This window comes from Meriones unguiculatus, chromosome 8 (assembly GCF_030254825.1).
Source record: "Meriones unguiculatus strain TT.TT164.6M chromosome 8, Bangor_MerUng_6.1, whole genome shotgun sequence".
Lineage (NCBI taxonomy): Eukaryota > Metazoa > Chordata > Mammalia > Rodentia > Muridae > Meriones > Meriones unguiculatus.
The window spans coordinates 108,783,101-108,797,249 of NC_083356.1; positions in this window are offsets into that span (position 1 = coordinate 108,783,101).

A 14,149-nucleotide genomic window follows, 5' to 3' on the forward strand; every position below is an offset into this window, starting at 1 on the left:
CAGGTGCTGATGCGCTGCAGGTCCTACATGGCAAGATGAAATGGGGTCAGTACCATCTAATTTCTCATGATATATCAAGGGCAACATGGTCACCCGGACAAGTCATAATCAGGAAGCAATAAAGGGCATAAGAAAGAAAAACGTCTTAAAATGAACAAAATGTTATAGGATTTAAAGTTTTAAAGGCATCAAGGAAAAGTTCATGGAGACGGAAATATATGAAGATGGGTGTGTACTCCTTCAGGGGGATGGAAATGGAGCCATTCAAAGTAGGGAAAAAGTCAAAAAGAAGGCATACATGGAATGAAATAGTGGCTGTTCAGAGTGGAATCCAGTTAATAGAACAAAGATAGTTGGAGAGAGATAGAACCTCCTGCTGTGGAGGATATAAGATATAAGGTATGGGCTGCATCTATAGAGGCTTAGTTTCTCCTTCCTCATTCATAGCATCTGACAAAAAACCTTCTACCTATCTACAAACACACACACACACACACACACACACACACACACACACTTCTCTGGCCCACCTTTAAATCACACCTTCAGCCAGCCATGGTGGTTCGTACCTTTAATCCCAGCACTTGGGCGAAAGAGGGAGATCTCTGAGTTCAAGGTCAGCCTGCTCTGCAGAGCTAATTCCAGAACAGTCAGGGGTATACAAAGAAACCCTGTCTTAAAAAACAGGGAAAGGATATGGAGAAAGGGGAACCCTCCTTCATTGCTAGTGAGAACGTAAACTTGTACAACCACTTTGGAAATCAATCTGGTGCTTTCTCAGACAATTAGGAATAGTGCTTCCTCAAGATCCAGCTATAGCACTCCTAGGCATATATCCAAAATATGGTCGAGTACACAACAACGACATTTGCTCAACCATGTTCATAGCAGCTTTACTCAAAATAACCAGAATCTGGAAACAACCCAGATGTCCCACAACTGAGGAACAGATATAGAAATTGTGGTACATTTACACAATGGAATACTACTCAGCGATTATAAACAAGGAAATCATGAAACTTGCAGGCAAATGGTGGGAACTGGAAAAATCATCCTGAGTGAGGTATCCCAGAAGCAGAAAGACATATGGTATATACTCACTTATAAGTGGATATTAGACATATAAGATAATCATACTAAAATCTGTACACCTAAAGAAACTAAGCAAGAAGGAGGACCCTGGGTAAGATGATCAATCCTCATTCAGAAAGGCAAATGGGATAGACATCTGAAGAAAAAAAAAAACAGGAAGAAGACAAGCCTACCATAGAGAGACTCTGAAAGACTCTACCCTGCAGGGTATCAAAGCAGATGCTGAGAATCAGAGCCAAACTTTGGGCAGAGTGCAGGGAATCTTATGGAAGAAGGGGGAGATAGAAAGACCTGGAGGGGACAGGAGCTCCACAAGAAGAGCAACATATCTGGGCCCAGATATGTCTTTTCTGAGACTGATACTCCAACCAAGAACCATTCATGGAGATAACCTAGAACCCCTGCACAGAGGTAGCCCATGGCCACTCTGTATCCAAGTGGGTTCCCTAGTAAGGAGAGTGGGGACTGTCTCTGACATGAACTAAGTGGCTGGCTCTTTGATCACCTCCCCCTGAGTGGGGGGCAGCCTTACCAGGCCACAGAGGAAGACAATGTAGCCAGTCTTGATGAGACCTGATAGGTTAGGGTCAGATGGAAGGGGATGAGGACCTCACCTATCGGTGGACTTGGAGAGGGGCATGGGAGGAGATGAGGGAGGGAGGATGAGGTTGAGAGGGGATGAGGGAGGGGGCTACGGCTGGGATACAAAGTAAATAAATTGTAATAAATAAAAAAATTAATGAAGCACTTATTAAAAAACAAAAACAAGACAATTACATTTTCAAAAGTAGTATCATGAGTATCCCCAGCAATTCATTCATTGTCATGTTTATAATGAGGCACTGCGACACCGCTATACCAGGCATCAGGAATAGAGCAGGGGGTAACACCAAAAAGCTCCAGAGAGCCAGTGTCTTAGTCCATTTTATGCTTCAGGGATAGAAGACCTAAGACTAGGTAATTTATAATGAGCAGAAAAATACTTCTCATACATTTAAAGGCAAGGACCCAAGACCCAGAGCCTGGCATCTGGTAAGGAATTTTTTTTTTACCTTTTTTTCTTTATTTTCATCATTATTATTATTATTATTTACAATTTACTTACTTTGTATACTGGCTGTATTCTCCTCCTTAATCTCCTCCTTCCCCCTCCACACCCCTATGTCCCTGTCCTAGTCCTCTGATACAGGAGGACCTCCTCCCCTTTTATCTGACCCTAGCCTATCAGATCTCATCAGGATTGTCCGGATCCTTTTTCTCTGTGGCCTAGTAAGGCCACCTCACCAGGGGAAGGTAATCAAAGAGCTGGCCACTGAGTCCATATCAGAAATAGTCCCTGCTCCCTTTACTAGGAAACCCACATGGAGAATGAGCTGCCCATGGGCAACATCTGAGCAGGAGGTCTAGGTCCTCTCCATGCATAGTACTTGGTTGTTATATCAGTCTCTGCAGGACCCCCTGGGCCCAGATATTTTTGGTTCTGTTGCTTTTCTTGTGAACCTCCTGTGCCCTCCAGGTCTTTCTATCTCCCCCTTCTTCCATAATATTCCCTGCACTCTGCCTAAAGTTTGGCTATGAGTCTCAGCATCTGGCACTTTCTCAGAAAATTGGGAATAGTGCTACCTTAAGATACAGCTATACCACTCCTGGGCATATACCCTAAAAATGCTCAACTATGTTTATAGCAGCTCTATTCATAATAGCCATAATCTAGAAACAACCTAGGTGTCCCACAAGTGAGGAATGGATACAGAAATTGTGGTACATTTACACAATGAAATACTACTCAGCAATCAAAAACAAGGAAATCATGAGATTTGCAGGCAAATAGATGGAACTAGAAAAGATCATCCTGAGTGAGTGAACCCACAAGCAGAAAAACACACGTGGTATATATTCACTTATAAGTGATATTAGTCATACAATATAGGATAAACATACTAAAATATATAGTCCTAAAGAAGCTAAAAAACAAGGAGGACCCTAGGGAAGAGGCTTAATCTTCATTCATAGGGGCAAACAAGACAGACATTGGGAGTGGGAGAAGGCAGGGAACAGGACAGGAGCCTACCACAGAGGGCCTCTGAAAGACTCTACCCAGCAGGGGATAGAAGCAGATGCTGAGAATCACATCCAAATTTTGAACAGAGTGCAGGTAAGGGATTTCTTACTGAATCATTCAATGCAGAGATACAGAGGTGAGGATAAAGAAAATCATTAAAAAGAGTGAACAAGAAGCAGAGAAATATATCTTTTTCATTAATTAAATTTGTTCATTGACAATTTTATGATATAGAATAGATGCTGAACATTCACCCCACTTTCTGTTATCTCCTTCCTACAGGTCTTTTCCCACATTCATGGCCTGCCTTGTTTGAGAACTTCCCATATGAGCACAACATATCATATCCACTCTTCTTTTCCTCCTCCAAGTCCTTCCATGCTCCACCCACACCTTGCTCTCAGATTTAAACCATCTTGTCTTTCTCATGTGTGTATGTCTGCATTTCTGTGTGTCTATGTGAAACTTGTAGCTCCCAGACCAGTGATGAGTCCTTGAGAGCCTTTTCCTCATCTATGCCTGAATGTCTGGTGTGGTTTTGTACAGGTCCTGTGCAAGCAACCAGTTATTAAGAGTTTGTAGGGCAATGTCTTCATTATGTACAGAAGACAGTATTTCACAGCAGCCCTCCTGGTCCTCTGGCTCTTACAATCCTGCTCCTCGCCAACAAACTTCCCCAACCTTGGATGAAGGGGGTGCAAGATAGATGTTGTATATGAGGATGGTCCATCTATGGTCACTTATTCTCTACACTTTGATCTGTTGTGGCTCTCTGTAACAACCTCCCTCCACTATAAGAACAGTCTTTAGTGCGGGATGAGAGCTGGGCTAATCTATTGAATAAGGATGTGTATTTAGAAGGCAGTTGAATGCTACATCATTCTAGCAGCACAATGGTAGTACATTCTCCTCTAGGGTCTAGGACCTCACCATCCACGGGTTTTGCTTTGGTTTGTGACCATCTGATCCATGTGATTTCACCACGTATGTCTATACAGCCACGGGTTTGTAACTGTGCCTTTGAAGGTGATAGGCTTACTAGTTGGTGCACAACTGAAAGCAATGACTATGTCTCCTAGAATCCTTCTGTTGACAAAATTCAACAGGGAAGAGCTAGATCCCAGCAGCCCCTATCCATCCACAACTGCCTGTCGATAAGCTCAGAGTTGTGAAAGCTAAAGCTGGCAACTATACCTGCCGTGAGATCATGTTTGCAATGACTTTGCCATGCCCAGAAGATTGCATCTCTTCCCCTGATCTTCTTCTCCTCCTCCTCTTCCTTCTCCTCCTTCTTCTTCGTCTTCTTCTCCATTGTTTCTTTTATCTCTCTTTCACAATGACTCTTGAGCTTTAGAAAGAGTGGAATAAACATTCTGTATAGGGCTGAGTGCCAAATTGTCATTTATTCTAAGCATCTTAGACAGCCGTGAGTCTCTGAATTCGCCGCCGTCCACTGCAAAGAGAAGCTTCTCTTATTAAGGCTGAAAGTAGCATTTATCTGTGGCATAAAAATAGATTTCAGTTTGGCGCTATGTCAATTTAGCTAAATCCTAGAAGGCCCTTCTAGGATTTATGGCCTCCCGAGTCATGGAGTTCTTTGTTCGTTTGGTTGGTTGGTTGGTTGGTTGGTTGGTTGGTTGGTTGGTTGGTTGGTTAGTTGGTTAGTTGGTTTGGTTTGGTTTGGTTTGGTTTGGTTTGGCTTGTTTGGGTTTTGGACAAGGTTTACAGTATCAGGCATGTATTCCTCCTGCAAAATAGACATCAAATCCAAACCGAGAAGCATGCCATTATTTCACCAGTGAGAACATCTTGCCTGGCAGGTTAGTGTTGTAGTCCATAGGTTTCACGTCTGAGTAAAATCACCAATGCCTTATCTCTCTCAGCAGCCTGCAAAGCACTTTCCAGCACTGGGCAAGCTACTCAGCAGGAATAAAACCTCCAGCTCGGTTCCAGCATGATTTCTCTATATCTTGCAACCAAGATTATGGTGCCTTCAGCAATAAGGCTTTACCGCCTAATTCTGGTGGGCAACAGGAGGAATGGCAAGAGTCTATACTAATTTGAAGACTATGACTCACCAGAAGATACCCCATACCTGGCACTGAACAGTCTCTGTTTCTTTGTTTGTTTGCTAAGCAATGGCTTCTGAGAGTAGTGCTATCTAGCTGTGCACGATATCTAAAATCTAGCTAGGCTTTGGATTATTTTTTTGTTACAAAATAGTGGATTTCCATATGGCTTTTCCACATGCCCTTAATTTGGGTTAACTTTCCCTTCCTCCCTCCTCATTACTTATATCCTCTCACTCTCATTTCTGTTCAAACTTTTCCACCTGCAATGCTCTCCCTCTACTTTCATATCACTACCTATGTTCAACTAACTCCCTTAAGACAGCCCCTCCCCTCCAGTGGCAAACCCACTCTAGAATTCTGAAAGGTCTTAACTCTTGACATTGCTGGGCCTGATATTGCTACTAACCCATCAGCTTTGATGGATACTTTCAAGCCTAAACCACAGTATGCGAATGAAGAACAAGTGTGTGTGTGTGTGTGAAAGAGAGAGAGAGAGAGAGAGAGAGAGAGGAAAATAAGAAAAGGGACAGCTCAGGCATAAGCACAAGCTGCATTCTATAAACAAATTTCATGTCTCTGCCCACCTCACCCCAGGTCTTTGCATCCTTGGAGATAAGTCTATCTCCAAAGAAACACCTATTACACCTATTACACCTATTACACCTATTCCATGGGGCTATTGTAGGAATCAGCCTTTGAGAAAAGATTTTCATACTTTGTTGGGCACAATGTAGACATTCATTACCCATTTGCTCTTTATTCAACCATAGAGCGAAGTTACTAGAATAACCAGACTACAGGGTCCCTTTCAGCTCTGTTCTGCTTGGACAGTTCTAAGACTCCACGGCACCTGTAACTGTGCCCACTGACCAGGGTCCTGGCTCATCCCAATGAGTGAGGCTCCATCTGTCCCTGAGCAAGAATCTTCTCCAGGGTGACCTGAAATGAAGCCAGTGGGATCATGCAGGCATTAATCAGACACTACTCAGATTGTGGCGCCAGCAGGCCCGGGCAGTGCTCTGGCTGTTTAGTTTCCCCTATCAACTTCCAGACCGTTCCACCAACCCGTTGCCATGACAGTGAACCCCAAGAGGCACCTAGAAGTAGCCAGGGCTGGAGGAAAGTTCCACTGATCTCAATCAATCTGACTCGGTTGATTTGAGAGTCCTAAAGTAAGAGACAATGCAATTTAAATTTGCTGAACACTTTTTGTTTCTACACTAGACACTATGTGAAGTGCTTTGTATCAGTTGCTTCATTCCATATTCACAATGGCACTGTGAAACTCAAATCCTCTTTCCCAATCAACGAAACAAAATGCTGAGTTTCAGAAAGGTGAACACCAATGTCATACAGGCGTGAGGTGGTAGAGTCAGGACACAGCTGTGCTCCAGCACCATCTCTGAGACAGCATGATTTTAAAGACCCCATTCCTGTCTTTTCAAACCACCTCCAAAGCTAGTACCTTTTTCCTTTTCTTGAATATTCCTGAGAAAGGTCAGGAGGCAGCATCTTAGAGACCTGATACTCCAAAGGGACAAAGCCAGGTCACCGTGTGTGTGTGTGTGTGTGTGTGTGTGTGTGTGTGTGTGTGTGTGTGATACAGTTCTAATTCAAGGAGTCTGCATGTTTTTCTCAAAAGAAAGAAAGGAAGAAACTTCTGGTATATTGGCCTGCAAACTATCACGTTCCCAAGGGATCACTCACAGATGCAAACAGAACACTATGACAACATCCCTCAGGTCCTGTTGCAACATTTAGCTCTAAAGAATGCTATCCCTGTATCTGACACAAGATAGCAGCTGGGGAGCCCTGGCTTTAGCAGCAGGGCTCTGTCCATGGGAGATGGGTACTAAAAGAAATAAACCCTTTCAGCAGTCAACTCAAGTAGCTAAAGAACTCACCCAAAGAGCAAACTGACATTCCTTCCCAGCCACCCACACCCCTCACAGCATCATTGTTGATCTACTGAGCCCAAGCACTGGGAATCCATGGCTTGGGAAAGTCCATCTGGCTTCTGTGGCCCCAGACATCTGGATTCCCTAACCCCAGGCAGCAGGCCCAGAAAGAAGCCAGGCAGTGTATGGACGCTTGGGAAACCATTTGGAGGGACCGCTGCCAAGTTATCTCCCTCCTGAGCAAACAACATGTCTCACTATCTAAGGGTCAACACAGCCGTGTTTATATATGCTGAAACTATTTCACTCATTAATTAATTAACTCCCTGGGTGGCCTTTTGGCCAGACTGCTAGAGCTTTTCCCCTCAGTTTCCTTATCTATAAAATAATGTAGGAATTGAGTTGGGTGGTTTCTAAGGTTACTTCCTCCTCTTGCTCTTTTGACGGTAAGATCCTACTGTAAAGGAACAGGATGGACACAAGATGACTTGGCTTAAATTCTGGCCTTGCTCTGCCAGCATGGGAAAATCCCTCTTTATTTCTGGGTTTCAGTCTCCTTGTGCTGTTAGATGCAGGGGGTGAGAGAGGAGGGACCAGATGATCTCTGAGACCTCCACAGAAGTCAGGAAATATCCTTGGCAAGCTTCTCTCCCTTATCGCCCATAGTACTCTACGACCAAATCCTGTTCTTTAAAACACAGTCCTGTCTCAGCATCAATAGCACCACCTGTTAGTTAAATCCACGTTTACCTCCCTCTTGAGTGCCCTCCAAGTATGTCCATCAATGTGTGTTATCCTGCTCCATCCATTATCTCAGAGGCACCCAGGCTATTGATTGGTTGGTTTGGGGTTTGGTTTTGTTTTGTTTCAAAACATATTCTGGGGCTGGGAGATGGTTCAGTCAGTAAAGGGTCTGCTCTATAAGCATAAGCACCTGAGTTCAGTCCCCCAGAGCTCACATTTTCTAAACAGTCAGAGCCAGCAGCATACTTCCGTGATTTCTGGAGTAAAGGCACTTGCTGCCTAACCTGATGGCCAGAGTTCAATCCCTGGGACCATGTGCATGATGGGAAAAGAGACCTGACTCCCCGAAGTTGATCTCTGACTGCCACACTCACGCTGTGACATGGTTACACACACACAAATAAATAAACAGATAATAAAACATGTAATTTAAAAATAAAAGCCAAGCATAGTGCATGTGCTTTTAACCTCATTGCTAGGCAGGCAAAGACAGAAAGATCCCTGGTCAACAAATCTAACTTAGTGAGTTTCCAGCCAGTGACAGTCCCTGTCTCAAAAACCAAGATTGACAGCTCCTGGGGAATGGAGAGACTTCTGTCTCAACAAACAAGATTTGCATCTGAAGAATGGCACCTCAGGTTATCCTCTGGCCTCCACACGGTGCTCACACACGAGAGCATGAACATCCACACATACGTGTGAACACTCTCTCTCTCTTTCTCTCTCTCTCTCTCATAACCCTGAGTTCCAATTATGTTAGCCTGATGCTGTGTAGGTTCTTATCTCATTTACAGTAAAGGACCCTGAATTGTGTCACCCCTCCCTCCCTTTCTGCACACAGCCACCTGGCTTTCTTCTCACCCTTTTTTTGTTTATCTGGAACACTGATCTGCTCCCTCTCTGTGCCATCCCATTCTTGACCTAGTGCATGTCTTCCCTTCTCTGAACTCTGCCTCCAATGGCCCCACTCAAGAACCTCCTCTGGATGTGTGCAGGTAACTGGGATCCCCAGCTAAAATGCCCAGCAAGACTTTTCTGCTCCCACAGAGCACAGCTGCTCGTGTCTGACTCCAGTCCGTGGCAAAAGCACCATTTTCTTTTTCTCCTCCCCTGCCATCTACCTTCCATCAGTGTGAACAGGTGGAGAGGGATACTCTGCCCTTGGGAAGGCCCTGAGGTGAGGACAGCATCTCCTAAAATGGATTCTGGCAGACATGGAGGTTCAACGCACTGCAATCTATGCCTTTGAGGCTCCCCAGGAGAAATGCTAGCTACTAGAGAACTCTGCCCAGGGCAAGCTTGTGAGGAGTTGTAGGCTGTCCTCAGGGTTCATTCCAGCAGAGAACACACACACACATGTTCAACCTTGCACCTCTGGGATCTGGCTGCCCTCCCAGGCGTGGGCATCAGAGTAATGGCTCCGGAGCATCAGATGGAGACTGAGATGAACCTGCATTTACACAGGGAAAGACAAGGTAGATATGAAGTGCCCGCTCTCCCACTCCAGCCCCTGAATGCACTGATGGCTGAAGTGAACTAGCAGCCTCCTCCTCCAGGGAGCTTCTCTGTACCTCTCTAGCCATACGTAAGACTCTCTCTTTATGCCTCTACATCCCCATCCTGGTGTATCCCTGTAGCACTGTGCTTAGTACAATACCCTGAGTGCTTATGTTTCTAAATCTGTCTTCCCACCAGGCTGCAGGCTGCTCAACCAAAGTAACCGAGTCTTGCATCTCAGGTAGTGTGTGTGTGTGTGTGTGTGTGTGTGTGTGTGTGTGTGTGTATACAATCACACATGTGCTTTAGTGAGGCAGAGGTCAATATTTGGGTGTTTTACCTCAATTTCTGTCTACCTTATTTTTTGAGACAGGTCTCTCACTGAATCTGTAACTCACTAATTCAGCTAACCTGGCTGGCCAGCAATCTTCCTGTCTCCGCCTCTCCATCACTGGAATTATAGGTGTGAGGACCACACCTTGGCTGGTTGGCTGGTTGGCTGGTTGGCTGGTTGGTTGGTTGGTTGGTTGGTTGGTTGGTTGGTTGGTTGGTTGGCTGGTTGGTTGGTTGGTTGGTGGGTTGGTTGGTGGGTGGGTTGGTTGGTTGGTGGGTTGGTTGGTGGGTTGGTTGGTGGGTTGGTGGGTTGGTTGGTGGGTTGATCATGGATGCTATGGATTGGATTCCTGTTCTCATGCTTGCATAGTAAGTGGTTTACTGACTAAGCCATCTCCCCAGACCCTATCATCAGTACTCACTGCCTAGAAAACACCAGTCCTTTGGGAAAATTCATTTTAGAGGTGAGAAGACTATCACCCACACAGGAGAAATTGCATATCCCCCAACATTGTAGACATGTTGTTCACGGGCAGTGCCAGAAATTTAACCCACTTGTCATCTTTCCTTTTGCTTCCCTGCCTTCAAGGGATGGGCCTCACTGAGAATGTCTGGGTCAGCACCTCAAAAGGCCTAAGGGAGCATTAATTGCCTCTTTAAAGAGACTCTGCAAAGTAAGATTTCTGGATGTTCCTGGGGAAGAGGAGACACATAGCTTGTTGTGTCCTCTACCTATCATTTGGCAAGACAGTAAAATTAATGAGAAATTCATTATAGTCCTTCTCCCAGTCACTCACTCACCTAAGTTCTGAGTGCTTTCTAAGTCAAGCTTCCTGTCAACCATCATTCAGTCCCTCAGTCCCACACCAGAAGCTCTTGCAGGTAGGGAAAAGTTCTCCAGGATTCATCTGCTTCCATGTGTCCTGAAAGCCTTATTTCCAGAGGGCAGAAGCAACTTTCACAGATCACTATGTGATCCTTGGAATTCTCCAGGCTTGGGGGCAGAGCAGCAACTGGTGAAGGTTTACTGGGAAGAAGAAGCCTGCCAAGATTTAAAACACAAAATTCGACTGTGTCATTTTCTCACTTAAAGGGCTTCAGTGCTTTCATTCTACGTTTGAGATAAGATCATCTTTCTGGGTGTGGTCCCCAAAGCCCCAGTCCCTGGCTTCCTCTGCAGTCACAGACCCCAGAGCTTCGAGCCACAGCCCCCCACTTAGCACAGTCCATTTCTTACCACTCACTTGCCACTTCTCCCGGAGTGATGTTCCTTACCTCATCTAGCCAACGCCTGCTCATTCTTCCACTGTGATTTTCCCATCTTCCTCCTCCATGAAGTGCTCCCTGGTCATCTTCTGACCCCAAATTCAACCTCTGCTGTATCCAGTAAACCCACCATCCCTCCAGCCCAGCCCACCCAACTGTGAACTCCCCTCTCTTCTTTATCACTATATGTTTCTATAGTGAGCTCTGCCATCATCGACCAGGGAACCTTCAGTCATACTGTGCGCAGGGCACTGATTTGCAGGTATGGACCTCTCCTCTGCGACTTGATCTTCTAGCATCAGAGGCCGATAAGCATGGGCCCAGCAGACACCTACACCCAAAGCAGGGCCAGTGATTGCAGGGGTAGCTCATGAAGACAGCTGTAAGGTACACAGCCGCCCAGCGTCCAGCCTCCCTATCAGTTGGGGGTACATGTGGAGGGGAAGTCTTCATCTCCCTCTGATTCCCGACTACTCTTTCACAAAGCTCCATAGGCAAAGGGGTGGATGGGCAGGAAGGTGTGCAGAGGGCCACCACATGCTCCCACCCTCAACATACATCCTGCTGCTGCCTCCAACAGGATGCTATTGCAGACTCCAGGGCTGTTATTGTCAGAAGATGGGCTTTCCTGAGCTCATTAAAGGACCTTTGTCCTTTCTCCAGGACCAGCCCCTCTTTTCCTCTGTCCCTAATAACACTGAGAGAAAGGGGCCTGGCACACCTCCAGCTGAGTGGAAGCAGCTCTCCCTTCAGCCCTAGGACTTGCCAGGACCACTGACAATTGTCATCACAGATGGCTTCAATTTGGGTGCCTTTGTGCATCTAGGCACTGACAGCCATTGGCTAACCTCAAACGCAAGAGCTGTGTAAGGGGGGACTTATTATTTTCCTTAATTTCACTGTAGAGCAAGCCGAGACTCAGAGAGGTTGGCATTCATGCCCAGGGAGCTGAGCCAGGTACTACACAAATGCAATCCCAACAGTCAGGAAGCTGAGGAAGGAGGATTGTGAGCTTAAAGCAAGCCTGGGACACAGCAAGATCCTGTCTCAAAACAAAATAATAAAAATAAATCTCCTTAAATGTGCCCAGAGTCACAGAACAAAAACAGAAAAGGGATTCACACGCGTATCTGCCTGACTCCAGCACTCTTTCTCATGCACCACCCTCTTGCTGCCTCCCTCATCCATGAGCTAGTGTCCCTCCTGTGCCAGCAGAGAAATTAAGTGAACTTAGAAGGAAAAGCCTTCCCAGGAGCCAGCATCTCCCTAATGGGAATCTGGAGGTCACAGGATCGTCCCTTAACCCTGGGAAAAAATTAGCACCAGATGAGAGACGGAATAACTCCCATCTTGTGTTTGCTCAAGCCTTAACAAAATCCCAGGACTTCCGCCCCAGAAGAGTCAGTCCACCACTGTCACTCACAGAAGTAGGTGGATGAGGGTAAGGATAATTCAAACTGGAAAGAGCAAGCTGAGTTTTTAGGAGATTTTGTGCCAGGCAAAGAAGAAACCTGAGGATCAAAACAACCATGGCTTGGTGCTAGAGAGATGGCTCAGCAGACAAGAACATTGGATGCTCTTGCAGAAGACACAAATTCAGTTCCCAGCACCCTTACGGTAGCTTACAACCATTCACAACTCCAGTTCCAAGGGATCTAATGCTTCCTTATGGCCTCTGTGCACATACACACATGCTGGCAAAACACAAATACACATAAATAAAAACAGAAATTAAATATGTTTAAAATACCATAGCTTCTCCAACATCTCACTCAACTCCTATGGCTTGGTCATCCTGATGTCCTTCCAGGGGCCTGAAATCTAATTATTTCCATATCGGGTAAAGTGCCTTATACACCAAAGCATACAAGAAATCCTGTTTCTGTTCTATAGCTAGTTTGCTTGCTTGCTTTGTTTATGCGACAAAACAGGGTGGCAGCCTTAGTATTTGAATCTGGGGTTCAAACCTCAAGTTTTGATGACCACAGATGGGTATATATTTTAACAACTCTGAGCTTTTTGTTTTTCTTTCGGTTTTGTGAGACAGGGTTTCTCTATGAAGCCTTAGCTTCCTAGAACTCGCTCAGTAAACCAGGCTGGCCTCAAACTCACAGAGATCTACCTACCTATGAGCAGATACCACTGCCCAGCAACTCTGAGTTTCTACTAATTTGCGTTTCTTGGTAGAGAGAGAGGGAAATGAACAAGGCTAGTATCTGCCTCATTAGTTTGCTGCCATGATCAGGCGAGCCAGCACATAAAGCACTTAGCATAGTGACCATCACTCACCCTCAGAGCACAGCTGGACCTTTGTCACATCTAATACTGCCCTTTCTTGCTTTTGCTGGAGTTGTGTATTGCAGCTGTATATCACAGTGGACGTGAAGCAAGGGGGTCCACCTGCTCCACAGACCTCGCACCTCATCCTTGAGAGCCACACTCTGTGAGGAGCAGAAGCAGCGTGCATATCTCAGAAGAAAGCAAAGACAGATGGACCAATAAAGTGCCTCCAGATAAAGATACAGTAGAACATAGACCGGCCTCACACACTTACCTGATGCCTATAGAACCATAAAAAACTCCTTTACCTGTATTATCCCAATTAATCACCACAACATACCTCAGAAGCTAGTACTCAGCTCTCTGCTGGTTCAGCAATCAACAACCAAATGCACAGAGAGACACAGTGTACCCCAGTAGACTCCAGTGTGCAGCCTCTTTCCTCAAGCCAACTCTGTACAAAAAGAATGTTCTAGAATCCTTACGGTCATCGAGGTTCAGGAAATGTATTATATCAGCACTGCCCAGTGAGATAAGCCCCAGCCATATACAGCTAATGCAACTGAGGAACTGAAATGCTATTTCCATAGAAGCAAGGCTATGATGTGATCAGTAACTACCGTGATGGGCCACCACACAGACCACCTCAGAGTGTACATGGATAACAAACAGAAGAACAAAATCAGGAGGGTCAGATGCTAGGGAGATGCTCAGTGAGTAGAGTGTTTTCTACAGAAGCATGAGGACCTGAGTTCAGATCTCCACACCTCACATAAAAGCCAGTCATGGACGCACACATCTGTAATCCCAACACTCTAGAGACAAGATGGGAGGCAAGAACATGAGATTCTGTGGAAGCTCATGGACCAGCTACCCTATCCTAAACAACAAAGAGCCTCTCTCAA